Source organism: Taudactylus pleione, unplaced genomic scaffold (assembly GCF_031769625.1).
Source record: "Taudactylus pleione unplaced genomic scaffold, aTauple2 ptg000016l, whole genome shotgun sequence".
In the NCBI taxonomy this organism is placed as follows: Eukaryota; Metazoa; Chordata; class Amphibia; order Anura; family Myobatrachidae; genus Taudactylus; species Taudactylus pleione.
In genome coordinates, this window is record NW_028284418.1 from 15,409,485 (window position 1) to 15,437,023 (window position 27,539).

At 32.9% G+C, this 27,539-nt stretch overlaps 10 non-coding genes across 10 annotated transcripts; all 10 read right to left on the bottom strand.

Annotated features, from left to right (window-relative positions):
• Positions 1 to 269: 269 nt before the first annotated feature.
• On the bottom strand, positions 270 to 351 carry TRNAL-AAG (transfer RNA leucine (anticodon AAG)). Its single transcript has one exon. It is a non-coding gene; the product is annotated as a tRNA-Leu (tRNA).
• Positions 352 to 3,276: 2,925 nt separating this feature from the next.
• Positions 3,277 to 3,358, bottom strand: TRNAL-AAG (transfer RNA leucine (anticodon AAG)). Its single transcript has one exon. It is a non-coding gene; the product is annotated as a tRNA-Leu (tRNA).
• A 4,510-nt stretch (positions 3,359 to 7,868) lies between these two features.
• On the bottom strand, positions 7,869 to 7,950 carry TRNAL-AAG (transfer RNA leucine (anticodon AAG)). The gene has a single exon. It is a non-coding gene; the product is annotated as a tRNA-Leu (tRNA).
• Positions 7,951 to 9,290: 1,340 nt separating this feature from the next.
• On the bottom strand, positions 9,291 to 9,372 carry TRNAL-AAG (transfer RNA leucine (anticodon AAG)). Its single transcript has one exon. It is a non-coding gene; the product is annotated as a tRNA-Leu (tRNA).
• A 2,907-nt stretch (positions 9,373 to 12,279) lies between these two features.
• On the bottom strand, positions 12,280 to 12,361 carry TRNAL-AAG (transfer RNA leucine (anticodon AAG)). Its single transcript has one exon. It is a non-coding gene; the product is annotated as a tRNA-Leu (tRNA).
• A 2,914-nt stretch (positions 12,362 to 15,275) lies between these two features.
• On the bottom strand, positions 15,276 to 15,357 carry TRNAL-AAG (transfer RNA leucine (anticodon AAG)). The gene has a single exon. It is a non-coding gene; the product is annotated as a tRNA-Leu (tRNA).
• Positions 15,358 to 16,698: 1,341 nt separating this feature from the next.
• On the bottom strand, positions 16,699 to 16,780 carry TRNAL-AAG (transfer RNA leucine (anticodon AAG)). The gene has a single exon. It is a non-coding gene; the product is annotated as a tRNA-Leu (tRNA).
• A 2,926-nt stretch (positions 16,781 to 19,706) lies between these two features.
• Positions 19,707 to 19,788, bottom strand: TRNAL-AAG (transfer RNA leucine (anticodon AAG)). The gene has a single exon. It is a non-coding gene; the product is annotated as a tRNA-Leu (tRNA).
• A 2,765-nt stretch (positions 19,789 to 22,553) lies between these two features.
• TRNAL-AAG (transfer RNA leucine (anticodon AAG)) lies at positions 22,554 to 22,635 on the bottom strand. The gene has a single exon. It is a non-coding gene; the product is annotated as a tRNA-Leu (tRNA).
• Positions 22,636 to 23,976: 1,341 nt separating this feature from the next.
• On the bottom strand, positions 23,977 to 24,058 carry TRNAL-AAG (transfer RNA leucine (anticodon AAG)). The gene has a single exon. It is a non-coding gene; the product is annotated as a tRNA-Leu (tRNA).
• Positions 24,059 to 27,539: the final 3,481 nt, after the last annotated feature.

The window sequence follows — 27,539 nt, forward strand, 5'->3', positions numbered from 1 at the left end:
TCTCTAATTGTATGATAAGACAACTCAGTAATTAAATATTATTTATGATATTACTTCTAATTACTTCATGCCAACTTAATTTTGGCTCATCTTGACTGTTAGCAGATAACATTTTTAAAACATTTGGGAAGTCTCTTGTAACAATGATGAACTGTTGAGTAGCTAGAGGAATCTTCCACCAACAAATTTCAGCTGGGTAATATCCTATCTAATGGAAAAAAAGAATCACTTTGACATCAATAACTGGCCTACTCTTTGTATAATAAATATGGCAGCAGTGGGATTTGAACCCATGCCTCGAAAGAGACTGGAGTCTTAGTCCAGCGCCTTAGACTGCTCGGCCATGCTACCATATGTGCTTATCATTAGGATAGCTCACAGATCTAGAACATCAAAATTAAAGGGATTTTTGTTTTAAAGTATTAATTGAAAAGATGTCAGCAAAGGTTAAAAGAAAGTTCATTATTAAACATAAAATCGATGAGAAATTCATATTTTTTATTGAATTGCATTTTGTTTATTTTCATTGAAATAACAAAAGAAATTGAGATGCATGAAGTAGTAAAATATTAGTTCTGATAGGGCACATAATTACTTCATGCAAAATTTAAATTTGAATATCTTTACTGTTAGCAGATATCATTATTTTAAAGGTTTGAGAAGACTGTTGCAACTATGATGAACGGTTTAGAACTCGGTGACTAATGCAGGATACTATCACCATCCTTTTTCAGTTGGTTAATATCTGATCAATCATGAATTGATGATAAATTGTTTTGAACTACTGCATGTGACAGCTTAAGGTGTGCTTCCACCAACCAAATGTAGCTTCTTTTATACCTTATCTACTTTAGGAAACCACTTTGAGATAAGTCACTGGATCTTCTCCTTTTCAGTTGGTTAATATCTGATCAATCATCAGTTGATGATAAATTGTTTTAAACTACTGCATGTGACAGCTTAAGGTGTGCTTCCACCAACCAAATTTAGCTTCTTTTATACCTTATCTACTTTAGGAAACCACTTTGATATAAGTCACTGGATCTTCTCCTTTTCAGTTGGTTAATATCTGATCAATCATCAGTTGATGATAAATTGTTTTAAACTACTGCATGTGACAGCTTAAGGTGTGCTTCCACCAACCAAATTTAGCTTCTTTTATACCTTATCTACTTTAGGAAACCACTTTGATATATATCACTGGATCTTCTCCTTGGAGAATAAATATGGCAACAGTGGGATTTGATTCCAACGGCTTGAATAGCTCTGTCATCCTACAACCTGCTGTACACTTTAAAATATTTTAGCTCTCATATCTGGAATGTCATTCAAAACTTTACCCAAAGTCAGGAAAAGCTGAGATAAAATGCAAAAGAAGCCAGGTACATTTAACAAGTAATGATTATATTTGACTTCAAATTTCCTTCATTTAGCGCAACTGATGTATCCAAACAACTTTGAAGTATTATTCAAATGCCTAAAATAGACAGCTGTGAGATTAAAATCCAGAGTGATAGGAAAGTTAGAGAAATCGGAATATAAATCCATCAATTTATACCAATGAGTCACGTTGCCAACATTTCCATCTCTAATTGTATGATAAGACAACTCAGTAATTAAATATTAGTTATGATATTACTTCTAATTACTTCATGCCAACTTAATTTTGGCTCATCTTGACTGTTAGTAGATAACATTTTTAAAACATTTGGGAAGTCTCTTGTAACAATGATGAACTGTTGAGTAGCTAGAGGAATCTTCCACCAACAAATTTCAGCTGGGTAATATCCTTTCTAATGGAAAAAAAGAATCACTTTGCCATCAATAACTGGCCTACTCTTTGTATAATAAATATGGCAGCAGAGGGATTTGAACCCATGCCTCCGAAGAGACTGGAGCCTTAATCCAGCGCCTTAGACTGCTCGGCCATGCTACCATATGTGCTTATCATTAGGATAGCTCACAGATCTAGAACATCAAAATTAAAGGGATTTTTGTTTTAAAGTATTAATTGAAAAGATGTCAGCAAAGGTTAAAAGAAAGTTCATTATTAAACATAAAATCGATGAGAAATTCATATTTTTTATTGAGTTGCATTTTGTTTATTTTCATTGAAATAACAAAAGAAATTGAGATGCATGAAGTAGTAAAATATTAGTTCTGATAGGGCACATAATTACTTCATGCAAAATTTAAATTTAAATATCTTTACTGTTAGCAGATATCATTATTTTAAAGGTTTGAGAAGACTGTTGCAACTATGATGAACGGTTTAGAACTCGGTGACTAATGCAGGATACTATCACCATCCTTTTTCAGTTGGTTAATATCTGATCAATCATGAATTGATGATAAATTGTTTTGAACTACTGCATGTGACAGCTTAAGGTGTGCTTCCACCAACCAAATGTAGCTTCTTTTATACATTATCTACTTTAGGAAACCACTTTGATATAAGTCACTGGATCTTCTCCTTTTCAGTTGGTTATATCTGATCAATCATCAGTTGATGATAAATTGTTTTAAACTACTGCATGTGACAGCTTAAGGTGTGCTTCCACCAACCAAATTTAGCTTCTTTTATACCTTATCTACTTTAGGAAACCACTTTGATATATATCACTGGATCTTCTCCTTGGAGAATAAATATGGCAGCAGTGGGATTTGATTCCAACTGCTTGAATAGCTCTGTCATCCTACAACCTGCTGTACACTTTAAAATATTTTAGCTCTCATATCTGGAATATCATTCAAAACTTTACCCAAAGTCAGGAAAAGCTGAGATAAAATGCAAAAGAAGCCAGGTACATTTAACAAGTAATGATTATATTTGACTTCAAATTTCCTTCATTTAGCGCAACTGATGTATCCAAACAACTTTGAAGTATTATTCAAATGCCTAAAATAGACAGCTGTGAGATTAAAATCCAGAGTGATAGAAAAGTTAGAGAAATCGGAATATAAATCCATCAATTTATACCAATGAGTCACGTTGCCAACCTTTCCATCTCTAATTGTATGATAAGACAACTCAGTAATTAAATATTAGTTATGATATTACTTCTAATTACTTCATGCCAACTTAATTTTGGCTCATCTTGACTGTTAGCAGATAACATTTTTAAAACATTTGGGAAGTCTCTTGTAACAATGATGAACTGTTGAGTAGCTAGAGGAATCTTTCACCAACAAATTTCAGCTGGGTAATATCCTATCTAATGGAAAAAAAGAATCACTTTGACATCAATAACTGGCCTACTCTTTGTATAATAAATATGGCAGCAGTGGGATTTGAACCCACGCCTCCAAAGAGACTGGAGCCTTAATCCAGCGCCTTAGACCGCTCGGCCATGCTACCACATGTGCATATCATTAGGATAGCTCACAGATCTAGAACATCAAAATTAAAGGGTTTTTGTTTTAAAGTATTAATTGAAAAGATGTCAGCAAAGGTTTAAAGAAAGTTCATTATTAAACATAAAATCGATGAGAAATTCATATTTTTTATTGAATTGCATATTGTTTATTTTCATTGAAATAACAAAAGAAATTGAGATGCATGAAGTTGTAAAATATTAGTTCTGATAGGGCACATAATTAATTCATGCAAAATTAAAATTTTAATATCTTTACTGTTAGCAGATATCATTATTTTAAAGGTTTGAGAAGACTGTTGCAACTATGATGAACGGTTTAGAACTCGTTGACTAATGCAGGATACTATCACCATCCTTTTTCAGTTGGTTAATATCTGATCAATCATGAATTGATGATAAATTGTTTTGAACTACTGCATGTGACAGCTTAAGGTGTGCTTCCACCAACCAAATTTAGCTTCTTTTATTCCTTATCTACTTTAGGAAACCACTTTGATATAAGTCACTGGATCTTCTCCTTTTCAGTTGGTTAATATCTGATCAATCATCAGTTGATGATAAATTGTTTTAAACTACTGCATGTGACAGCTTAAGGTGTGCTTCCACCAACCAAATTTAGCTTCTTTTATACCTTATCTACTTTAGGAAACCACTTTGATATATATCACTGGATCTTCTCCTTGGAGAATAAATATGGCAGCAGTGGGATTTAATTCCAACGGCTTGAATAGCTCTGTCATCCTACAACCTGCTGTACACTTTAAAATATTTTAGCTCTCATATCTGGAATGTCATTCAAAACTTTACCCAAAGTCAGGAAAAGCTGAGATAAAATGCAAAAGAAGCCAGGTACATTTAACAAGTAATGATTATATTTGACTTCAAATTTCCTTCATTTAGCGCAACTGATGTATCCAAACAACTTTGAAGTATTATTCAAATGCCTAAAATAGACAGCTGTGAGATTAAAATCCAGAGTGATAGAAAAGTTAGAGAAATCGGAATATAAATCCATCAATTTATACCAATGAGTCACGTTGCCAACATTTCCATCTCTAATTGTATGATAAGACAACTCAGTAATTAAATATTAGTTATGATATTACTTCTAATTACTTCATGCCAACTTAATTTTGGCTCATCTTGACTGTTAGCAGATAACATTTTTAAAACATTTGGGAAGTCTCTTGTAACAATGATGAACTGTTGAGTAGCTAGAGGAATCTTCCACCAACAAATTTCAGCTGGGTAATATCCTTTCTAATGGAAAAAAAGAATCACTTTGCCATCAATAACTGGCCTACTCTTTGTATAATAAATATGGCAGCAGAGGGATTTGAACCCATGCCTCGAAAGAGACTGGAGTCTTAGTCCAGCGCCTTAGACTGCTCGGCCATGCTACCATATGTGCTTATCATTAGGATAGCTCACAGATCTAGAACATCAAAATTAAAGGGATTTTTGTTTTAAAGTATTAATTGAAAAGATGTCAGCAAAGGTTAAAAGAAAGTTCATTATTAAACATAAAATCGATGAGAAATTCATATTTTTTATTGAATTGCATTTTGTTTATTTTCATTGAAATAACAAAAGAAATTGAGATGCATGAAGTAGTAAAATATTAGTTCTGATAGGGCACATAATTACTTCATGCAAAATTTAAATTTGAATATCTTTACTGTTAGCAGATATCATTATTTTAAAGGTTTGAGAAGACTGTTGCAACTATGATGAACGGTTTAGAACTCGGTGACTAATGCAGGATACTATCACCATCCTTTTTCAGTTGGTTAATATCTGATCAATCATGAATTGATGATAAATTGTTTTGAACTACTGCATGTGACAGCTTAAGGTGTGCTTCCACCAACCAAATGTAGCTTCTTTTATACCTTATCTACTTTAGGAAACCACTTTGAGATAAGTCACTGAATCTTCTCCTATTCAGTTGGTTAATATCTGATCAATCATCAGTTGATGATAAATTGTTTTAAACTACTGCATGTGACAGCTTAAGGTGTGCATCCACCAACCAAATTTAGCTTCTTTTATACCTTATCTACTTTAGGAAACCACTTTGATATAAGTCACTGGATCTTCTCCTTTTCAGTTGGTTAATATCTGATCAATCATCAGTTGATGATAAATTGTTTTAAACTACTGCATGTGACAGCTTAAGGTGTGCTTCCACCAACCAAATTTAGCTTCTTTTATACCTTATCTACTTTAGGAAACCACTTTGATATATATCACTGGATCTTCTCCTTGGAGAATAAATATGGCAGCAGTGGGATTTGATTCCAACGGCTTGAATAGCTCTGTCATCCTACAACCTGCTGTACACTTTAAAATATTTTAGCTCTCATATCTGGAATGTCATTCAAAACTTTACCCAAAGTCAGGAAAAGCTGAGATAAAATGCAAAAGAAGCCAGGTACATTTAACAAGTAATGATTATTTTTGACTTCAAATTTCCTTCATTTAGCGCAACTGATGTATCCAAACAACTTTGAAGTATTATTCAAATGCCTAAAATAGACAGCTGTGAGATTAAAATCCAGAGTGATAGAAAAGTTAGAGAAATCGGAATATAAATCCATCAATTTATACCAATGAGTCACGTTGCCAACATTTCCATCTCTAATTGTATGATAAGACAACTCAGTAATTAAATATTAGTTATGATATTACTTCTAATTACTTCATGCCAACTTAATTTTGGCTCATCTTGACTGTTAGCAGATAACATTTTTAAAACATTTGGGAAGTCTCTTGTAACAATGATGAACTGTTGAGTAGCTAGAGGAATCTTCCACCAACAAATTTCAGCTGGGTAATATCCTTTCTAATGGAAAAAAAGAATCACTTTGCCATCAATAACTGGCCTACTCTTTGTATAATAAATATGGCAGCAGAGGGATTTGAACCCATGCCTCGAAAGAGACTGGAGTCTTAGTCCAGCGCCTTAGACTGCTCGGCCATGCTACCATATGTGCTTATCATTAGGATAGCTCACAGATCTAGAACATCAAAATTAAAGGGATCTTTGTTTTAAAGTATTAATTGAAAAGATGTCAGCAAAGGTTAAAAGAAAGTTCATTATTAAACATAAAATCGATGAGAAATTCATATTTTTTATTGAATTGCATTTTGTTTATTTTCATTGAAATAACAAAAGAAATTGAGATGCATGAAGTAGTAAAATATTAGTTCTGATAGGGCACATAATTACTTCATGCAAAATTTAAATTTGAATATCTTTACTGTTAGCAGATATCATTATTTTAAAGGTTTGAGAAGACTGTTGCAACTATGATGAACGGTTTAGAACTCGGTGACTAATGCAGGATACTATCACCATCCTTTTTCAGTTGGTTAATATCTGATCAATCATGAATTGATGATAAATTGTTTTGAACTACTGCATGTGACAGCTTAAGGTGTGCTTCCACCAACCAAATGTAGCTTCTTTTATACCTTATCTACTTTAGGAAACCACTTTGAGATAAGTCACTGAATCTTCTCCTTTTCAGTTGGTTAATATCTGATCAATCATCAGTTGATGATAAATTGTTTTAAACTACTGCATGTGACAGCTTAAGGTGTGCTTCCACCAACCAAATTTAGCTTCTTTTATACCTTATCTACTTTAGGAAACCACTTTGATATAAGTCACTGGATCTTCTCCTTTTCAGTTGGTTAATATCTGATCAATCATCAGTTGATGATAAATTGTTTTAAACTACTGCATGTGACAGCTTAAGGTGTGCTTCCACCAACCAAATTTAGCTTCTTTTATACCTTATCTACTTTAGGAAACCACTTTGATATATATCACTGGATCTTCTCCTTGGAGAATAAATATGGCAGCAGTGGGATTTGATTCCAACGGCTTGAATAGCTCTGTCATCCTACAACCTGCTGTACACTTTAAAATATTTTAGCTCTCATATCTGGAATGTCATTCAAAACTTTACCCAAAGTCAGGAAAAGCTGAGATAAAATGCAAAAGAAGCCAGGTACATTTAACAAGTAATGATTATATTTGACTTCAAATTTCCTTCATTTAGCGCAACTGATGTATCCAAACAACTTTGAAGTATTATTCAAATGCCTAAAATAGACAGCTGTGAGATTAAAATCCAGAGTGATAGAAAAGTTAGAGAAATCGGAATATAAATCCATCAATTTATACCAATGAGTCACGTTGCCAACATTTCCATCTCTAATTGTATGATAAGACAACTCAGTAATTAAATATTAGTTATGATATTACTTCTAATTACTTCATGCCAACTTAATTTTGGCTCATCTTGACCGTTAGCAGATAACATTTTTAAAACATTTGGGAAGTCTCTTGTAACAATGATGAACTGTTGAGTAGCTAGAGGAATCTTTCACCAACAAATTTCAGCTGGGTAATATCCTATCTAATGGAAAAAAAGAATCACTTTGACATCAATAACTGGCCTACTCTTTGTATAATAAATATGGCAACAGTGGGATTTGAACCCACGCCTCCAAAGAGACTGGAGCCTTAATCCAGCGCCTTAGACCGCTCGGCCATGCTACCACATGTGCATATCATTAGGATAGCTCACAGATCTAGAACATCAAAATTAAAGGGTTTTTGTTTTAAAGTATTAATTGAAAAGATGTCAGCAAAGGTTTAAAGAAAGTTCATTATTAAACATAAAATCGATGAGAAATTCATATTTTTTATTGAATTGCATTTTGTTTATTTTCATTGAAATAACAAAAGAAATTGAGATGCATGAAGTTGTAAAATATTAGTTTTGATAGGGCACATAATTAATTCATGCAAAATTAAAATTTTAATATCTTTACTGTTAGCAGATATCATTATTTTAAAGGTTTGAGAAGACTGTTGCAACTATGATGAACGGTTTAGAACTCGTTGACTAATGCAGGATACTATCACCATCCTTTTTCAGTTGGTTAATATCTGATCAATCATGAATTGATGATAAATTGTTTTGAACTACTGCATGTGACAGCTTAAGGTGTGCTTCCACCAACCAAATTTAGCTTCTTTTATACCTTATCTACTTTAGGAAACCAGTTTGATATAAGTCACTGGATCTTCTCCTTTTCAGTTGGTTAATATCTGATCAATCATCAGTTGATGATAAATTGTTTTAAACTACTGCATGTGACAGCTTAAGGTGTGCTTCCACCAACCAAATTTAGCTTCTTTTATACCTTATCTACTTTAGGAAACCACTTTGATATATATCACTGGATCTTCTCCTTGGAGAATAAATATGGCAGCAGTGGGATTTAATTCCAACGGCTTGAATAGCTCTGTCATCCTACAACCTGCTGTACACTTTAAAATATTTTAGCTCTCATATCTGGAATGTCATTCAAAACTTTACCCAAAGTCAGGAAAAGCTGAGATAAAATGCAAAAGAAGCCAGGTACATTTAACAAGTAATGATTATATTTGACTTCAAATTTCCTTCATTTAGCGCAACTGATGTATCCAAACAACTTTGAAGTATTATTCAAATGCCTAAAATAGACAGCTGTGAGATTAAAATCCAGAGTGATAGAAAAGTTAGAGAAATCGGAATATAAATCCATCAATTTATACCAATGAGTCACGTTGCCAACATTTCCATCTCTAATTGTATGATAAGACAACTCAGTAATTAAATATTATTTATGATATTACTTCTAATTACTTCATGCCAACTTAATTTTGGCTAATCTTGACTGTTAGCAGATAACATTTTTAAAACATTTGGGAAGTCTCTTGTAACAATGATGAACTGTTGAGTAGCTAGAGGAATCTTCCACCAACAAATTTCAGCTGGGTAATATCCTATCTAATGGAAAAAAAGAATCACTTTGACATCAATAACTGGCCTACTCTTTGTATAATAAATATGGCAGCAGTGGGATTTGAACCCACGTCTCCAAAGAGACTGGAGCCTTAATCCAGCGCCTTAGACCCCTTGGCCATGCTACCACATGTGCATATCATTAGGATAGCTCACAGATCTAGAACATCAAAATTAAAGGGTTTTTTGTTTTAAAGTATTAATTGAAAAGATATCAGCAAAGGTTTAAAGAAAGTTCATTATTAAACATAAAATCTATGAGAAATTCATATTTTTTATTGAATTGCATTTTGTTTATTTTCATTGAAATAACAAAAGAAATTGAGATGCATGAAGTTGTAAAATATTAGTTCTGATAGGGCACATAATTAATTCATGCAAAATTAAAATTTGAATATCTTTACTGTTAGCAGATATCATTATTTTAAAGGTTTGAGAAGACTGTTGCAACTATGATGAACGGTTTAGAACTCGGTGACTAATGCAGGATACTATCACCATCCTTTTTTGTTGGTTAATATCTGATCAATCATGAATTGATGATAAATTGTTTTGAACTACTGCATGTGACAGCTTAAGGTGTGCTTCCACCAACCAAATGTAGCTTCTTTTATACCTTATCTACTTTAGGAAACCACTTTAATATAAGTCACTGGATCTTCTCCTTTTCAGTTGGTTAATATCTGATCAATCATCAGTTGATGATAAATTGTTTTAAACTACTGCATGTGACAGCTTAAGGTGTGCTTCCACCAACCAAATTTAGCTTCTTTTATACCTTATCTACTTTAGGAAACCACTTTGATATATATCACTGGATCTTCTCCTTGGAGAATAAATATGGCAGCAGTGGGATTTGATTCCAACTGCTTGAATAGCTCTGTCATCCTACAACCTGCTGTACACTTTAAAATATTTTAACTCTCATATCTGGAATGTCATTCAAAACTTTACCCAAAGTCAGGAAAAGCTGAGATAAAATGCAAAAGAAGCCAGGTACATTTAACAAGTAATGATTATATTTGACTTCAAATTTCCTTCATTTAGCGCAACTGATGTATCCAAACAACTTTGAAGTATTATTCAAATGCCTAAAATAGACAGCTGTGAGATTAAAATCCAGAGTGATAGGAAAGTTAGAGAAATTGGAATATAAATCCATCAATTTATACCAATGAGTCACGTTGCCAACATTTCCATCTCTAATTGTATGATAAGACAACTCAGTAATTAAATATTAGTTATGATATTACTTCTAATTACTTCATGCCAACTTAATTTTGGCTCATCTTGACTGTTAGTAGATAACATTTTTAAAACATTTGGGAAGTCTCTTGTAACAATGATGAACTGTTGAGTAGCTAGAGGAATCTTCCACCAACAAATTTTTCTAATGGAAAAAAAGAATCACTTTGCCATCAATAACTGGCCTACTCTTTGTATAATAAATATAGCAGCAGAGGGATTTGAACCCATGCCTCCTAAGAGACTGGAGCCTTAATCCAGCGCCTTAGACTGCTCGGCCATGCTACCATATGTGCTTATCATTAGGATAGCTCACAGATCTAGAACATCAAAATTAAAGGGATTTTTGTTTTAAAGTATTAATTGAAAAGATGTCAGCAAAGGTTAAAAGAAAGTTCATTATTAAACATAAAATCGATGAGAAATTCATATTTTTTATTGAATTGCATTTTGTTTATTTTCATTGAAATAACAAAAGAAATTGAGATGCATGAAGTAGTAAAATATTAGTTCTGATAGGGCACATAATTACTTCATGCAAAATTTAAATTTGAATATCTTTACTGTTAGCAGATATCATTATTTTAAAGGTTTGAGAAGACTGTTGCAACTATGATGAACGGTTTAGAACTCGGTGACTAATGCAGGATACTATCACCATCCTTTTTCAGTTGGTTAATATCTGATCAATCATGAATTGATGATAAATTGTTTTGAACTACTGCATGTGACAGCTTAAGGTGTGCTTCCACCAACCAAATGTAGCTTCTTTTATACATTATCTACTTTAGGAAACCACTTTGATATAAGTCACTGGATCTTCTCCTTTTCAGTTGGTTAATATCTGATCAATCATCAGTTGATGATAAATTGTTTTAAACTACTGCATGTGACAGCTTAAGGTGTGCTCCACCAACCAAATTTAGCTTCTTTTATACCTTATCTACTTTAGGAAACCACTTTGATATAAGTCACTGGATCTTCTCCTTTTCAGTTGGTTAATATCTGATCAATCATCAGTTGATGATAAATTGTTTTAAACTACTGCATGTGACAGCTTAAGGTGTGCTTCCACCAACCAAATTTAGCTTGTTTTATACCTTATCTACTTTAGGAAACCACTTTGATATATATCACTGGATCTTCTCCATGGAGAATAAATATGGCAGCAGTGGGATTTGATTCCAACGGCTTGAATAGCTCTGTCATCCTACAACCTGCTGTACACTTTAAAATATTTTAACTCTCATATCTGGAATGTCATTCAAAACTTTACCCAAAGTCAGGAAAAGCTGAGATAAAATGCAAAAGAAGCCAGGTACATTTAACAAGTAATGATTATATTTGACTTCAAATTTCCTTCATTTAGCGCAACTGATGTATCCAAACAACTTTGAAGTATTATTCAAATGCCTAAAATAGACAGCTGTGAGATTAAAATCCAGAGTGATAGAAAAGTTAGAGAAATCGGAATATAAATCCATCAATTTATACCAATGAGTCACGTTGCCAACATTTCCATCTCTAATTGTATGATAAGACAACTCAGTAATTAAATATTAGTTATGATATTACTTCTAATTACTTCATGCCAACTTAATTTTGGCTCATCTTGACTGTTAGCAGATAACATTTTTAAAACATTTGGGAAGTCTCTTGTAACAATGATGAACTGTTGAGTAGCTAGAGGAATCTTTCACCAACAAATTTCAGCTGGGTAATTTCCTATCTAATGGAAAAAAAGAATCACTTTGACATCAATAACTGGTCTACTCTTTGTATAATAAATATGGCAGCAGTGGGATTTGAACCCACACCTCCAAAGAGACTGGAGCCTTAATCCAGCGCCTTAGACCGCTCGGCCATGCTACCACATGTGCATATCATTAGGATAGCTCACAGATCTAGAACATCAAAATTAAAGGGTTTTTTGTTTTAAAGTATTAATTGAAAAGATGTCAGCAAAGGTTTAAAGAAAGTTCATTATTAAACATAAAATCAATGAGAAATTCATATTTTTGATTGAATTGCATTTTGTTTATTTTCATTGAAATGACAAAAGAAATTGAGATGCATGAAGTTGTAAAATATTAGTTCTGATAGGGCACATAATTAATTCATGCAAAATTAAAATTTGAATATCTTTACTGTTAGCAGATATCATTATTTTAAAGGTTTGAGAAGACTGTTGCAACTATGATGAACGGTTTAGAACTCGGTGACTAATGCAGGATACTATCACCATCCTTTTTCAGTTGGTTAATATCTGATCAATCATGAATTGATGATAAATTGTTTTGAACTACTGCATGTGACAGCTTAAGGTGTGCTTCCACCAACCAAATGTAGCTTCTTTTATACCTTATCTACTTTAGGAAACCACTTTAATATAAGTCACTGGATCTTCTCCTTTTCAGTTGGTTAATATCTGATCAATCATCAGTTGATGATAAATTGTTTTAAACTACTGCATGTGACAGCTTAAGGTGTGCTTCCACCAACCAAATTTAGCTTCTTTTATACCTTATCTACTTTAGGAAACCACTTTGATATATATCACTGGATCTTCTCCTTGGAGAATAAATATGGCAGCAGTGGGATTTGATTCCAACTGCTTGAATAGCTCTGTCATCCTACAACCTGCTGTACACTTTAAAATATTTTAACTCTCATATCTGGAATGTCATTCAAAACTTTACCCAAAGTCAGGAAAAGCTGAGATAAAATGCAAAAGAAGCCAGGTACATTTAACAAGTAATGATTATATTTGACTTCAAATTTCCTTCATTTAGCGCAACTGATGTATCCAAACAACTTTGAAGTATTATTCAAATGCCTAAAATAGACAGCTGTGAGATTAAAATCCAGAGTGATAGGAAAGTTAGAGAAATCGGAATATAAATCCATCAATTTATACCAATGAGTCACGTTGCCAACATTTCCATCTCTAATTGTATGATAAGACAACTCAGTAATTAAATATTAGTTATGATATTACTTCTAATTACTTCATGCCAACTTAATTTTGGCTCATCTTGACTGTTAGTAGATAACATTTTTAAAACATTTGGGAAGTCTCTTGTAACAATGATGAACTGTTGAGTAGCTAGAGGAATCTTCCACCAACAAATTTCAGCTGGGTAATATCCTTTCTAATGGGAAAAAAAGAATCACTTTGCCATCAATAACTGGCCTACTCTTTGTATAATAAATATGGCAGCAGAGGGATTTGAACCCATGCATACGAAGAGACTGGAGCCTTAATCCAGCGCCTTAGACTGCTCGGCCATGCTACCATATGTGCTTATCATTAGGATAGCTCACAGATCTAGAACATCAAAATTAAAGGGATTTTTGTTTTAAAGTATTAATTGAAAAGATGTCAGCAAAGGTTAAAAGAAAGTTCATTATTAAACATAAAATCGATGAGAAATTCATATTTTTTATTGAGTTGCATTTTGTTTATTTTCATTGAAATAACAAAAGAAATTGAGATGCATGAAGTAGTAAAATATTAGTTCTGATAGGGCACATAATTACTTCATGCAAAATTTAAATTTGAATATCTTTACTGTTAGCAGATATCATTATTTTAAAGGTTTGAGAAGACTGTTGCAACTATGATGAACGGTTTAGAACTCGGTGACTAATGCAGGATACTATCACCATCCTTTTTCAGTTGGTTAATATCTGATCAATCATGAATTGATGATAAATTGTTTTGAACTACTGCATGTGACAGCTTAAGGTGTGCTTCCACCAACCAAATGTAGCTTCTTTTATACATTATCTACTTTAGGAAACCACTTTGATATAAGTCACTGGATCTTCTCCTTTTCAGTTGGTTAATATCTGATCAATCATCAGTTGATGATAAATTGTTTTAAACTACTGCATGTGACAGCTTAAGGTGTGCTTCCACCAACCAAATTTAGCTTCTTTTATACCTTATCTACTTTAGGAAACCACTTTGATATAAGTCACTGGATCTTCTCCTTTTCAGTTGGTTAATATCTGATCAATCATCAGTTGATGATAAATTGTTTTAAACTACTGCATGTGACAGCTTAAGGTGTGCTTCCACCAACCAAATTTAGCTTCTTTTATACCTTATCTACTTTAGGAAACCACTTTGATATATATCACTGGATCTTCTCCATGGAGAATAAATATGGCAGCAGTGGGATTTGATTCCAACGGCTTGAATAGCTCTGACATCCTACAACCTGCTGTACACTTTAAAATATTTTAACTCTCATATCTGGAATGTCATTCAAAACTTTACCCAAAGTCAGGAAAAGCTGAGATAAAATGCAAAAGAAGCCAGGTACATTTAACAAGTAATGATTATATTTGACTTCAAATTTCCTTCATTTAGCGCAACTGATGTATCCAAACAACTTTGAAGTATTATTCAAATGCCTAAAATAGACAGCTGTGAGATTAAAATCCAGAGTGATAGAAAAGTTAGAGAAATCGGAATATAAATCCATCAATTTATACCAATGAGTCATGTTGCCAACATTTCCATCTCTAATTATATGATAAGACAACTCAGTAATTAAATATTAGTTATGATATTACTTCTAATTACTTCATGCCAACTTAATTTTGGCTCATCTTGACTGTTAGCAGATAACATTTTTAAAACATTTGGGAAGTCTCTTGTAACAATGATGAACTGTTGAGTAGCTAGAGGAATCTTTCACCAACAAATTTCAGCTGGGTAATATCCTATCTAATGGAAAAAAAGAATCACTTTGGCCTACTCTTTGTATAAAAAATATGGCAGCAGTGGGATTTGAACCCACGCCTCCAAAGAGACTGGAGCCTTAATCCAGCGCCTTAGACCGCTCGGCCATGCTACCACATGTGCATATCATTAGGATAGCTCACAGATCTAGAACATCAAAATTAAAGGGTTTTTTGTTTTAAAGTATTAATTGAAAAGATGTCAGCAAAGGTTTAAAGAAAGTTCATTATTAAACATAAAATCAATGAGAAATTCATATTTTTTATTGAATTGCATTTTGTTTATTTTCATTGAAATAACAAAAGAAATTGAGATGCATGAAGTTGTAAAATATTAGTTCTGATAGGGCACATAATTAATTCATGCAAAATTAAAATTTGAATATCTTTACTGTTAGCAGATATCATTATTTTAAAGGTTTGAGAAGACTGTTGCAACTATGATGAACGGTTTAGAACTCGGTGACTAATGCAGGATACTATCACCATCCTTTTTCAGTTGGTTAATATCTGATCAATCATGAATTGATGATAAATTGTTTTGAACTACTGCATGTGACAGCTTAAGGTGTGCTTCAACCAACCAAATGTAGCTTCTTTTATACCTTATCTACTTTAGGAAACCACTTTAATATAAGTCACTGGATCTTCTCCTTTTCAGTTGGTTAATATCTGATCAATCATCAGTTGATGATAAATTGTTTTAAACTACTGCATGTGACAGCTTAAGGTGTGCTTCCACCAACCAAATTTAGCTTCTTTTATACCTTATCTACTTTAGGAAACCACTTTGATATATATCACTGGATCTTCTCCATGGAGAATAAATATGGCAGCAGTGGGATTTGATTCCAACGGCTTGAATAGCTCTGTCATCCTACAACCTGCTGTACACTTTAAAATATTTTAACTCTCATATCTGGAATGTCATTCAAAACTTTACCCAAAGTCAGGAAAAGCTGAGATAAAATGCAAAAGAAGCCAGGTACATTTAACAAGTAATGATTATATTTGACTTCAAATTTCCTTCATTTAGCGCAACTGATGTATCCAAACAACTTTGAAGTATTATTCAAATGCCTAAAATAGACAGCTGTGAGATTAAAATCCAGAGTGATAGAAAAGTTAGAGAAATCGGAATATAAATCCATCAATTTATACCAATGAGTCACGTTGCCAACATTTCCATCTCTAATTGTATGATAAGACAACTCAGTAATTAAATATTAGTTATGATATTACTTCTAATTACTTCATGCCAACTTAATTTTGGCTCATCTTGACTGTTAGCAGATAACATTTTTAAAACATTTGGGAAGTCTCTTGTAACAATGATGAACTGTTGAGTAGCTAGAGGAATCTTTCACCAACAAATTTCAGCTGGGTAATATCCTATCTAATGGAAAAAAAGAATCACTTTGACATCAATAACTGGCCTACTCTTTGTATAATAAATATGGCAGCAGTGGGATTTGAACCCACGCCTCCAAAGAGACTAGAGCCTTAATCCAGCGCCTTAGACCGCTCGGCCATGCTACCACATGAGCATATCATTAGGATAGCTCACAGATCTAGAACATCAAAATTAAAGGGTTTTTTGTTTTAAAGTATTAATTGAAAAGATGTCAGCAAAGGTTTAAAGAAAGTTCATTATTAAACATAAAATCGATGAGAAATTCATATTTTTTATTGAATTGCATTTTGTTTATTTTCATTGAAATAACAAAAGAAATTGAGATGCATGAAGTAGTAAAATATTAGTTCTGATAGGGCACATAATTACTTCATGCAAAATTTAAATTTGAATATCTTTACTGTTAGCAGATATCATTATTTTAAAGGTTTGAGAAGACTGTTGCAACTATGATGAACGGTTTAGAACTCGGTGACTAATGGAGGATACTATCACCATCCTTTTTCAGTTGGTTAATATCTGATCAATCATGAATTGATGATAAATTGTTTTGAACTACTGCATGTGACAGCTTAAGGTGTGCTTCCACCAACCAAATGTAGCTTCTTTTATACATTATCTACTTTAGGAAACCACTTTGATATAAGTCACTGGATCTTCTCCTTTTCAGTTGGTTAATATCTGATCAATCATCAGTTGATGATAAATTGTTTTAAACTACTGCATGTGACAGCTTAAGGTGTGCTTCCACCAACCAAATTTAGCTTCTTTTATACCTTATCTACTTTAGGAAACCACTTTGATATAAGTCACTGGATCTTCTCCTTTTCAGTTGGTTAATATCTGATCAATCATCAGTTGATGATAAATTGTTTTAAACTACTGCATGTGACAGCTTAAGGTGTGCTTCCACCAACCAAATTTAGCTTCTTTTATACCTTATCTACTTTAGGAAACCACTTTGATATATTTCACTGGATCTTCTCCATGGAGAATAAATATGGCAGCAGTGGGATTTGATTCCAACGGCTTGAATAGCTCTGTCATCCTACAACCTGCTGTACACTTTAAAATATTTTAACTCTCATATCTGGAATGTCATTCAAAACTTTACCCAAAGTCAGGAAAAGCTGAGATAAAATGCAAAAGAAGCCAGGTACATTTAACAAGTAATGATTATATTTGACTTCAAATTTCCTTCATTTAGCGCAACTGATGTATCCAAACAACTTTGAAGTATTATTCAAATGCCTAAAATAGACAGCTGTGAGATTAAAATCCAGAGTGATAGAAAAGTTAGAGAAATCGGAATATAAATCCATCAATTTATACCAATGAGTCACGTTGCCAACATTTCCATCTCTAATTGTATGATAAGACAACTCAGTAATTAAATATTAGTTATGATATTACTTCTAATTACTTCATGCCAACTTAATTTTGGCTCATCTTGACTGTTAGCAGATAACATTTTTAAAACATTTGGGAAGTTTCTTGTAACAATGATGAACTGTTGAGTAGCTAGAGGAATCTTTCACCAACAAATTTCAGCTGGGTAATATCCTATCTAATGGAAAAAAAGAATCACTTTGACATCGATAACTGGCCTACTCTTTGTATAATAAATATGGCAGCAGTGGGATATGAACCCAAGCCTCCAAAGAGACTGGAGCCTTAATCCAGCGCCTTAGACCACTCGGCCATGCTACCACATGTGCATATCATTAGGATAGCTCACAGATCTAGAACATCAAAATTAAAGGGTTTTTTGTTTTAAAGTATTAATTGAAAAGATGTCAGCAAAGGTTTAAAGAAAGTTCATTATTAAACATAAAATCGATGAGAAATTCATATTTTTTATTGAATTGCATTTTGTTTATTTTCATTGAAATAACAAAAGAAATTGAGATGCATGAAGTAGTAAAATATTAGTTCTGATAGGGCACATAATTACATCATGCAAAATTAAAATTTTAATATCTTTACTGTTAGCAGATATCATTATTTTAAAGGAGTGAGAAGACTGTTGCAACTATGATGAACTGTTTAGAACTCGGTGACTAATGCAGGATACTATCACCATCCTTTTTCAGTTGGTTAATATCTGATCAATCATGAATTGATGATAAATTGTTTTGAACTACTGCATGTGACAGCTTAAGGTGTGCTTCCACCAACCAAATGTAGCTTCTTTCATACCTTATCTACTTTAGGAAACCACTTTGATATAAGTCACTGGATCTTCTCCTTTTCAGTTGGTTAATATCTGATCAATCATCAGTTGATGATAAATAGTTTTAAACTACTGCATGTGACAGCTTAAGGTGTGCTTCCACCAACCAAATTTAGCTTCTTTTATACCTTATCTACTTTAGGAAACCACTTTGATATATATCACTGGATCTTCTCCTTGGAGAATAAATATGGCAGCAGTGGGATTTGATTCCAACGGCTTGAATAGCTCTGTCATCCTACAACCTGCTGTACACTTTAAAATATTTTAGCTCTCATATCTGGAATGTCATTCAAAACTTTACCCAAAGTCAGGAAAAGCTGAGATAAAATGCAAAAGAAGCCAGGTACATTTAACAAGTAATGATTATATTTGACTTCAAATTTCCTTCATTTAGCGCAACTGATGTATCCAAACAACTTTGAAGTATTATTCAAATGCCTAAAATAGACAGCTGTGAGATTAAAATCCAGAGTGATAGAAAAGTTAGAGAAATCGGAATATAAATCCATCAATTTATACCAATGAGTCACGTTGCCAACATTTCCATCTCTAATTGTATGATAAGACAACTCAGTAATTAAATATTAGTTATGATATTACTTCTAATTACTTCATGCCAACTTAATTTTGGCTCATCTTGACTGTTAGCAGATAACATTTTTAAAACATTTGGGAAGCCTCTTGTAACAATGATGAACTGTTGAGTAGCTAGAGGAATCTTCCACCAACAAATTTCAGCTGGGTAATATCCTATCTAATGGAAAAAAAGAATCACTTTGAAATCAATAACTGGCCTACTCTTTGTATAATAAAAATGGCAGCAGTGGGATTTGAACCCACGTCTCCAAAGAGACTGGAGCCTTAATCCAGCACCTTAGACTGCTCGGCCATGCTACCACATGTGCATATCATTAGGATAGCTCACAGATCTAGAACATCAAAATTAAAGGGATTTTTGTTTTAAAGTATTAATTGAAAAGATGTCAGCAAAGGTTAAAAGAAAGTTCATTATTAAACATAAAATCGATGAGAAATTCATATTTTTTATTGAATTGCATTTTGTTTATTTTCATTGAAATAACAAAAGAAATTGAGATGCATGAAGTAGTAAAATATTAGTTCTGATAGGGCACATAATTACTTGATGGAAATTTTAAATTTGAATATCTTTACTGTTAGCAGATATCATTATTTTAAAGGTTTGAGAAGACTGTTGCAACTATGATGAACGGTTTAGAACTCGGTGACTAATGCAGGATACTATCACCATCCTTTTTCAGTTGGTTAATATCTGATCAATCATGAATTGATGATAAATTGTTTTGAACTACTGCATGTGACAGCTTAAGGTGTGCTTCCACCAACCAAATGTAGCTTCTTTTATACCTTATCTACTTTAGGAAACCACTTTGATATAAGTCACTGGATCTTCTCCTTTTCAGTTGGTTAATATCTGATCAATCATCAGTTGATGATAAATTGTTTTAAACTACTGCATGTGACAGCTTAAGGTGTGCTTCCACCAACCAAATTTAGCTTCTTTTATACCTTATCTACTTTAGGAAACCACTTTGATATATATCACTGGATCTTCTCCATGGAGAATAAATATGGCAGCAGTGGGATTTGATTCCAACGGTTTGAATAGCTCTGTCATCCTACAACCTGCTGTACACTTTAAAATATTTTAGCTCTCATATCTGGAATGTCATTCAAAACTTTACCCAAAGTCAGGAAAAGCTGAGATAAAATGCAAAAGAAGCCAGGTACATTTAACAAGTAATGATAATATTTGATTTCAAATTTCCTTCATTTAGCGCAACTGATGTATCCAAACAACTTTGAAGTATTATTCAAATGCCTAAAATAGACAGCTGTGAGATTAAAATCCAGAGTGATAGAAAAGTTAGAGAAATCGGAATATAAATCCATCAATTTATACCAATGAGTCACGTTGCCAACATTTCCATCTCTAATTGTATGATAAGACAACTCAGTAATTAAATATTAGTTATGATATTACTTCTAATTACTTCATGCCAACTTAATTTTGGCTCATCTTGACTGTTAGCAGATAACATTTTTAAAACATTTGGGAAGTCTCTTGTAACATTTGATGAACTGTTGAGTAGCTAGAGGAATCTTCCACCAACAAATTTCAGCTGGGTAATATCCTATCTAATGGGAAAAAAGAATCACTTTGACATCAATAACTGGCCTACTCTTTGTATAATAAACATGGCAGCAGAGGGATTTGAACCTACGCCTCCAAAGAGACTGGAGCCTTAATCCAGCGCCTTAGACCGCTCGGCCATGCTACCACAAGTGCATATCATTAGGATAGCTCACAGATCTAGAACATCAAAATTAAAGGGTTTTTTGTTTTAAAGTATTAATTGAAAAGATGTCAGCAAAGGTTTAAAGAAAGTTCATTATTAAACATAAAATCGATGAGAAATTCATATTTTTTATTGAATTGCATTTTGTTTATTTTCATTGAAATAACAAAAGAAATTGAGATGCATGAAGTAGTAAAATATTAGTTCTGATAGGGCACATAATTAATTCATGCAAAATTAAAATTTGAATATCTTTACTGTTAGCAGATATCATTATTTTAAAGGTTTGAGAAGACTGTTGCAACTATGATGAACGGTTTAGAACTCGGTGACTAATGCAGGATACTATCACCATCCTTTTTCAGTTGGTTAATATCTGATCAATCATGAATTGATGATAAATTGTTTTGAACTACTGCATGTGACAGCTTAAGGTGTGCTTCCACCAACCAAATGTAGCTTCTTTTATACCTTATCTACTTTAGGAAACCACTTTGATATAAGTCACTGGATCTTCTCCTTTTCAGTTGGTTAATATCTGATCAATCATCAGTTGATGATAAATTGTTTTAAACTACTGCATGTGACAGCTTAAGCTGTGCTTCCACCAACCAAATTTAGCTTCTTTTATACCTTATCTACTTTAGGAAACCACTTTGATATATATCACTGGATCTTCTCCTTGGAGAATAAATATGGCAGCAGTGGGATTTGATTCCAATGGCTTGAATAGCTCTGTCATCCTACAACCTGCTGTACACTTTAAAATATTTTAGCTCTCATATCTGGAATGTCATTCAAAACTTTACCCAAAGTCAGGAAAAGCTGAGATAAAATGCAAAAGAAGCCAGGTACATTTAACAAGTAATGATTATATTTGACTTCAAATTTCCTTCATTTAGCGCAACTGATGTATCCAAACAACTTTGAAGTATTATTCAAATGCCTAAAATAGACAGCTGTGAGATTAAAATCCAGAGTGATAGAAAAGTTAGAGAAATCGGAATATAAATCCATCAATTTATACCAATGAGTCACGTTGCCAACATTTCCATCTCTACTTGTATGATAAGACAACTCAGTAATTAAATATTAGTTATGATATTACTTCTAATTACTTCATGCCAACTTAATTTTGGCTCATCTTGACTGTTAGCAGATAACATTTTTAAAACATTTGGGAAGTCTCTTGTAACAATGATGAACTGTTGAGTAGCTAGAGGAATCTTTCACCAACAAATTTCAGCTGGGTAATATCCTATCTAATGGAAAAAAAGAATCACTTTGACATCAATAACTGGCCTACTCTTTGTATAATAAATATGGCAGCAGTGGGATTTGAACCAACGCCTCCAAAGAGACTGGAGCCTTAATCCAGCGCCTTAGACCGCTCGGCCATGCTACCACATGTGCATATTATTAGGATAGCTCACAGATCTAGAACATCAAAATTAAAGGGTTTTTTGTTTTAAAGTATTAATTGAAAAGATGTCAGCAAAGGTTTAAAGAAAGTTCATTATTAAACATAAAATCGATGAGAAATTCATATTTTTTATTGAATTGCATTTTGTTTATTTTCATTGAAATAACAAAAGAAATTGAGATGCATGAAGTAGTAAAATATTAGTTCTGATAGGGCACATAATTACTTCATGCAAAATTAAAATTTGAATATCTTTACTGTTAGCAGATATCATTATTTTAAAGGTTTGAGAAGACTGTTGCAACTATGATGAACGGTTTAGAACTCGGTGACTAATGCAGGATACTATCACCATCCTTTTTCAGTTGGTTAATATCTGATCAATCATGAATTGATGATAAATTGTTTTGAACTACTGCATGTGACAGCTTAAGGTGTGCTTCCACCAACCAAATGTAGCTTCTTTTATACCTTATCTACTTTAGGAAACCACTTTGATATAAGTCACTGGATCTTCTCCTTTTCAGTTGGTTAATATCTGATCAATCATCAGTTGATGATAAATTGTTTTAAACTACTGCATGTGACAGCTTAAGGTGTGCTTCCACCAACCAAATTTAGCTTCTTTTATACCTTATCTACTTTAGGAAACCACTTTGATATATATCACTGGATCTTCTCCTTGGAGAATAAATATGGCAGCAGTGGGATTTGATTCCAACGGCTTGAATAGCTCTGTCATCCTACAACCTGCTGTACACTTTAAAATATTTTAGCTCTCATATCTGGAATGTCATTCAAAACTTTACCCAAAGTCAGGAAAAGCTGAGATAAAATGCAAAAGAAGCCAGGTACATTTAACAAGTAATGATTATATTTGACTTCAAATTTCCTTCATTTAGCGCAACTGATGTATCCAAACAACTTTGAAGTATTATTCAAATGCCTAAAATAGACAGCTGTGAGATTAAAATCCAGAGTGATAGAAAAGTTAAAGAAATCGGAATATAAATCCATCAATTTATACCAATGAGTCACGTTGCCAACATTTCCATCTCTAATTGTATGATAAGACAACTCAGTAATTAAATATTAGTTATGATATTACTTCTAATTACTTCATGCCAACTTAATTTTGGCTCATCTTGACTGTTAGCAGATAACATTTTTAAAACATTTGGGAAGTCTCTTGTAACAATGATGAACTGTTGAGTAGCTAGAGGAATCTTCCACCAACAAGTTTCAGCTGGGTAATATCCTATCTAATGGAAAAAAAGAATCACTTTGACATCAATAACTGGCCTACTCTTTGTATAATAAATATGGCAGCAGTGGGATTTGAACCCACGCCTCCAAAGAGACTGGAGCCTTAATCCAGCGCCTTAGACCGCTCAGCCATGCTACCACATGTGCATATCATAGCTCACAGATCTAGAACATCAAAATTAAAGGGTTTTTTGTTTTAAAGTATTAATTCAAAAGATGTCAGCAAAGGTTTAAAGAAAGTTCATTATTAAACATAAAATCGATGAGAAATTCATATTTTTTATTGAATTGCATTTTGTTTATTTTCATTGAAATAACAAAAGAAATTGAGATGCATGAAGTAGTAAAATATTAGTTCTGATAGGGCACATAATTACTTCATGCAAAATTAAAATTTTAATATCTTTACTGTTAGCAGATATCATTATTTTAAAGGTGTGAGAAGACTGTTGCAACTATGATGAACTGTTTAGAACTCGGTGACTAATGCAGGATACTATCACCATCCTTTTTCAGTTGGTTAATATCTGATCAATCATGAATTGATGATAAATTGTTTTGAACTACTGCATGTGACAGCTTAAGGTGTGCTTCCACCAACCAAATGTAGCTTCTTTCATACCTTTTCTACTTAAGGAAACCACTTTGATATAAGTCACTGGATCTTCTCCTTTTCAGTTGGTTAATATCTGATCAATCATCAGTTGATGATAAATTGTTTTAAACTACTGCATGTGACAGCTTAAGGTGTGCTTCCACCAACCAAATTTAGCTTCTTTTATACCTTATCTACTTTAGGAAACCACTTTGATATATATCACTGGATCTTCTCCTTGGAGAATAAATATGGCAGCAGTGGGATTTGATTCCAATGGCTTGAATAGCTCTGTCATCCTACAACCTGCTGTACACTTTAAAATATTTTAGCTCTCATTTCTGGAATGTCATTCAAAACTTTACCCAAAGTCAGGAAAAGCTGAGATAAAATGCAAAAGAAGCCAGGTACATTTAACAAGTAATGATTATATTTGACTTCAAATTTCCTTCATTTAGCGCAACTGATGTATCCAAACAACTTTGAAGTATTATTCAAATGCCTAAAATAGACAGCTGTGAGATTAAAATCCAGAGTGATAGAAAAGTTAGAGAAATCGGAATATAAATCCATCAATTTATACCAATGAGTCACGTTGCCAACATTTCCATCTCTAATTGTATGATAAGACAACTCAGTAATTAAATATTAGTTATGATATTACTTCTAATTACTTCATGCCAACTTAATTTTGGCTCATCTTGACTGTTAGCAGATAACATTTTTAAAACATTTGGGAAGCCTCTTGTAACAATGATGAACTGTTGAGTAGCTAGAGGAATCTTCCACCAACAAATTTCAGCTGGGTAATATCCTATCTAATGGAAAAAAAGAATCACTTTGAAATCAATAACTGGCCTACTCTTTGTATAATAAAAATGGCAGCAGTGGGATTTGAACCCACGTCACCAAAGAGACTGGAGCCTTAATCCAGCACCTTAGACTGCTCGGCCATGCTACCACATATGCATATCATTAGGATAGCTCACAGATCTAGAACATCAAAATTAAAGGGATTTTTGTTTTAAAGTATTAATTGAAAAGATGTCAGCAAAGGTTAAAAGAAAGTTCATTATTAAACATAAAATCGATGAGAAATTCATATTTTTTATTGAATTGCATTTTGTTTATTTTCATTGAAATGACAAAAGAAATTGAGATGCATGAAGTAGTAAAATATTAGTTCTGATAGGGCACATAATTACTTGATGCAAATTTTAAATTTGAATATCTTTACTGTTAGCAGATATCATTATTTTAAAGGTTTGAGAAGACTGTTGCAACTATGATGAACGGTTTAGAACTCGGTGACTAATGCAGGATACTATCACCATCCTTTTTCAGTTGGTTAATATCTGATCAATCATGAATTGATGATAAATTGTTTTGAACTACTGCATGTGACAGCTTAAGGTGTGCTTCCACCAACCAAATGTAGCTTCTTTTATACCTTATCTACTTTAGGAAACAACTTTGATATAAGTCACTGGATCTTCTCCTTTTCAGTTGGTTAATATCTGATCAATCATCAGTTGATGATAAATTGTTTTAAACTACTGCATGTGACAGCTTAAGGTGTGCTTCCACCAACCAAATTTAGCTTCTTTTATACCTTATCTACTTTAGGAAACCACTTTGATATATATCACTGGATCTTCTCCTTGGAGAATAAATATGGCAGCAGTGGGATTTGATTCCAACTGCTTGAATAGCTCTGTCATCCTACAACCTGCTGTACACTTTAAAATATTTTAACTCTCATATCTGGAATGTCATTCAAAACTTTACCCAAAGTCAGGAAAAGCTGAGATAAAATGCAAAAGAAGCCAGGTACATTTAACAAGTAATGATTATATTTGACTTCAAATTTCCTTCATTTAGCGCAACTGATGTATCCAAACAACTTTGAAGTATTATTCAAATGCCTAAAATAGACAGCTGTGAGATTAAAATCCAGAGTGATAGGAAAGTTAGAGAAATCGGAATATAAATCCATCAATTTATACCAATGAGTCACGTTGCCAACATTTCCATCTCTAATTGTATGATAAGACAACTCAGTAATTAAATATTAGTTATGATATTACTTCTAATTACTTCATGCCAACTTAATTTTGGCTCATCTTGACTGTTAGTAGATAACATTTTTAAAACATTTGGGAAGTCTCTTGTAACAATGATGAACTGTTGAGTAGCTAGAGGAATCTTCCACCAACAAATTTCAGCTGGGTAATATCCTTTCTAATGGGAAAAAAAAAATCACTTTGCCATCAATAACTGGCCTACTCTTTGTATAATAAATATGGCAGCAGAGGGATTTGAACCCATGCATACGAAGAGACTGGAGCCTTAATCCAGCGCCTTAGACTGCTCGGCCATGCTACCATATGTGCTTATCATTAGGATAGCTCACAGATCTAGAACATCAAAATTAAAGGGATTTTTGTTTTAAAGTATTAATTGAAAAGATGTCAGCAAAGGTTAAAAGAAAGTTCATTATTAAACATAAAATCGATGAGAAATTCATATTTTTTATTGAGTTGCATTTTGTTTATTTTCATTGAAATAACAAAAGAAATTGAGATGCATGAAGTAGTAAAATATTAGTTCTGATAGGGCACATAATTACTTCATGCAAAATTTAAATTTGAATATCTTTACTGTTAGCAGATATCATTATTTTAAAGGTTTGAGAAGACTGTTGCAACTATGATGAACGGTTTAGAACTCGGTGACTAATGCAGGATACTATCACCATCCTTTTTCAGTTGGTTAATATCTGATCAATCATGAATTGATGATAAATTGTTTTGAACTACTGCATGTGACAGCTTAAGGTGTGCTTCCACCAACCAAATGTAGCTTCTTTTATACATTATCTACTTTAGGAAACCACTTTGATATAAGTCACTGGATCTTCTCCTTTTCAGTTGGTTAATATCTGATCAATCATCAGTTGATGATAAATTGTTTTAAACTACTGCATGTGACAGCTTAAGGTGTGCTTCCACCAACCAAATTTAGC